Genomic DNA, 4,226 nt, shown 5'->3' on the forward strand with positions numbered 1-4,226 from the left:
TCAGAGGTGACATTGAACAGTGTGGGAAAGTTGAAGTGATTGAGATCTAAGAGGGGCTTTGCTTGTGCCACATATGATGTCCGTGGATGAGATTGTCATTCAGAAATACCATGTTATGAGTGGTCACAGCTGTGAAGTCAGAAAAACCCCATCTAAGCAAGGGATGCCTTGTGCTTCATCAAGCCAAAGAGGTAAAAGTGGTTTAAAAAAAACGTTGCTGGTAGTTGTGAATGTGGTTTGGTGGCGATGACAATTTTGGTCATGGAGGAAACTTTAGTGATGAAAATGGCTTTGACAGCAGCCATGGTGGTGGATATGGCAGCAGTGGAGATGGCTAAAATGGATGTGATAATGACGGAAGCCATTTTGGAGGTGCTGGAAGCTATTATGCTTTTGGCAATTGCAATCATCAAATTTGCAAAGAGAAGAAACTTTGGGGGGCAGAAGCTTTGTCAGTTACTGTGGTGGAGGTCAAGGCTTTGCTAAGTCACGAAGCCAAAGTGGTCCAGCTGTGTCTGCGGCAGTGGAAGAAGGTTCTAGTTACTGCCAGGAAACAGCTAAGCAGGGCAGGAGAGCGGACAAATGACAGGAAAGCTGACAGGTTACAACAGGCTTCCGAAGTCAGCCAAGCACAGCGGTGGCGGGGCCAGCTCCTACATAGAAGACATACTTCAGTCAACACTTTCATGTTTGGTCAAAAAATCTCTAGGACCATATTTGGGATGGATTATGTAACAGGTTATTGGTGTTTGTGTTCTTAGGAAAGTGTAAAACATTCCATCAAAGGTATTAATGCAGACTTTTTCACCTACACTGTGGATTGCTAAATATCATAGTCTGATCATGTCTCTGAATAAATGTATCTTTTCAAAATGGAAAGTATAGTATAATTATCCCTTACGTTTTTTATGTAGAGCTGATTTTATAAGGATGTAGAGCAAAGTGTCCTCACAACAGAATTCAGACAGGTATGAGCATATCTCAGGGTCCTGCCAAGGCCTGGAAAGGAGAATTGTGTAGTGGGTGGAGCCCTGTTTGCACTCATAATAGCCGGTATACTCACGGATGAATTCTAGGAAGAAAGCACAGTAAATAAATACAAAGCCCTTTTTCATCACACAGTTAACAATTACCTGGAAGCTTGGTTTCATTGATATCAGAGCTTATGCTCCAAGTGAGAATGACTTCCATAACTTGGTCACAAATATATCAAACATCTGTGTTAAGGCCTGGAGAGCAGATTCCTCACGGCCCTGCTGCAGATGAGCAGAGCAGTGGAGGACATGATGCAGTCATCAAGATGATTGAGTTTGTGAGCACAGAGGAAGGCCTCTGTGAATGCACAGAAGTGCTCAGTATGATTGAGGAGGGACAGCAGGCCTTGTAATTCAGGACAGAGGGACATTTTGTTAGTGTGTCATTCTCTGACTGGACTAGGATGACCATATGAAAGCCAGGTTCATTGTGGATCAAGGTTTTATTCTAGTGCAGTCTGAGCTACAAAGATCAGTTCCTGTCTTAGGACCACGGCTAACTGATGACACAGTGACAAAGACATAGTTAGGAGACTCCAGTGACAGATCCTGGGAGGCCGGGATTGTGCCCGCCTTGTTTTCTATCCCTGACATTTAGCATCCCACTAGTGCACAGGGGATTCTAGTGAACAGGTGTAAACAAATGCAAATACATGCTTCATGAAACCCAGTGCCTTGGTTAGAGTGAGACAGTCCAAGGCCACTGCTGGCTGGCAGAAAACCACTGAATTCTGATAAAAACAAGAATGATCATGCAGACTGCTGTAAGCTCTTTAGAGGTCAGAAACTGACTGAAACTCCTGAAAACAATTGAAGGTTTTATGCAGACTATCTGCAATCTATGCAAGTGTGATAGGATGTTGTGAGCACAGGCTACAGTTTTGGTGATCTGGGCAATGATTAGCCCAAAGAACATAAAAAAGGAGGAAGATATTTGGTAGAAAATTAGGAACGTGAGAGTCAGAAGCATGCTGGAATTGAGCATGATGAAGTGTGAGTCTGAGAACTAAATTCAGTCCCCATGTTTTAGTCACTTAACATAATAAAAACGTTGCTCTGGTGCACACACTCATGCAGGTAATTGTCTCGAGGAGGAAGGGAGTACGTTGGCAACACACTAATAGCTTACTGTTTACCAGACTTGCAGCACATTAACTCATTTGGTTCTTGAAATGGTCTTGAGTTAGTGACTAATAACTCTTCTGCAGATGGAGAAGGATGAATTGAATTAATTCATCCAAGGACATTGACCAGTGAGGAGCAAAGGGAGCTTTTCAACAAGGGGGGCAGTTAGCAATCTAGCTTTGAACTGGGCCATAGTCTGTGTCTTGATGTAGCAAGAAGTGAGTGAGATGCCTCTGAATCATACTTCCAAGACTAGATGGTGAGGACAAATGAGCAACTAAATTGTTAAATTTCTTCTTTAAGCGGGGTGGGGAGGGGAAAGCATTTGCACAAAGCTGTGAGGAGCTGAGCTCAGATTGTCGTATACCATGGGGGAATGTACAACTCCAGCATTCCTACAAAGACGGAAGGCAGACCGGGAGAATCCCTGGAAGCTCATGGGCCAGCTAGCCTGGTGGAAACAATGGAACAGTGGCGAGCGAGAGACCTTGTCTCAAACAAACTGAAGATGAGAACTGAAACCGGAGATTGTCTTCTGATCTCCACACTTGTGAAAATACACATACACACCACACATGTGAAAATACACATACACACCATATCACATTCATACACACAATACACCCACATACACAAAGGTAAAAATGTATTTTCTTATGCAACTTGGACTATCATAAACATCCAAAGTGAGGCAGCCAACACTAGGTGTTAAGACACGAAGGTTGTTGGGTAAAATCTGGGCCAGACCATACCTTTTGTCACCTACCAAGGGACCTTAGATAAGTCAGTGACCCACTCCAAGCCACTTTCATAACATTAGACTGTTATATGGCTACCACAGGAGAGTTTAAAATAGCAAAGTAATGCTTTAATGGACAGTGCAGTTAAGATATGACTCATGAAAACTAAAATTACATTATTAAATAAACAAGACTGTTTTGCTACTGATGCAAATGGCTGGGTTGGTCTTTAACAGATTAAACCCTAGGAAACTGAGGGAAGTTGTAAAGAGAAAAGTTGTAAAGCCGCCCACAGTCAGCACCACAGTGAGAAAGCAGCCTGCTGCCTTCATAACCTCTAACATTCTCCTCCTAACAGTGTGGGGTGGTGGAGGAGGGCCTGCGGACGGTGCCCACCCAGACAATGCCCATTATTGTTCTCTTCTTGGTCAGTGAGGCAGTGTCTCTAAGAGTGTTCTTTTCTTCTTTTCAGCTCTAAACTATACTATCTGCTTTAACACTACTTAAACATTCATGCACTATTAACATTTCCCCACCAAGGACGTAAAAGGAGATATTTAGCCTTAGGACAGCATTTCTTAGATGCAAGGGGGACTATGAATGCCACACTTGTCCTGATTGATCCACCACAAGTTTTCTATGCACTTCTGGAACAACAGTGCTTGAAAACTTTTATCTTTACTGGAACTAATTATTTTACTAGAATATTGCCTTTATTAATTTAAGAAGATAATAAGAGAATTACATGGACACTGTGATTCTCTCTCAGTATTTTGAACAAAGAAATCTATTGAGTCTCTCATTTTTTAGAAAGCTATCCACCAGCTTACAAAAAAATAAGTTTGCAATGCTTCTTAAATATTATTTAGAGAAAACTTCAAAAATAAAAAGAATATGTGGCGATTATGATTCTTATAATATGATGGGACTCATGCAGAGTATATAGAGCACCATAAAGAGGGATCTTTGCTTTCTAGAAAAACACAGAGCCATGGTTACACATCCCACATGAACTGTCACCAGCAGCAAGTCATAGCAACAGGCACTTTGTCCTGGAATCAAGTGCTTTTTACTTTTAACTTTCCAGACAATATTTAACAAGATTCAGCCTCTGTAGTTTCCTTAAGAGACAGAGCAAAATCTTTCTTTTGTTCTTACTCCCGGCCTCCTTGTTGACTCAGGACCACCTGGCTGCAGGCTGAAGGGACAAAAGGTGTGTGCGGATTGTGTGCAAACGCAGGGAAGGAAAAGCAGAAGAAAGCCCAGCGTTCAATATGGAGGGTGTTTGCGCATCTGCCTTTCATAGTACAGTAGGACTTGGTCCACG

This window comes from Peromyscus eremicus, chromosome 6, assembly GCF_949786415.1.
Source record: "Peromyscus eremicus chromosome 6, PerEre_H2_v1, whole genome shotgun sequence".
Taxonomy (NCBI): domain Eukaryota; kingdom Metazoa; phylum Chordata; class Mammalia; order Rodentia; family Cricetidae; genus Peromyscus; species Peromyscus eremicus.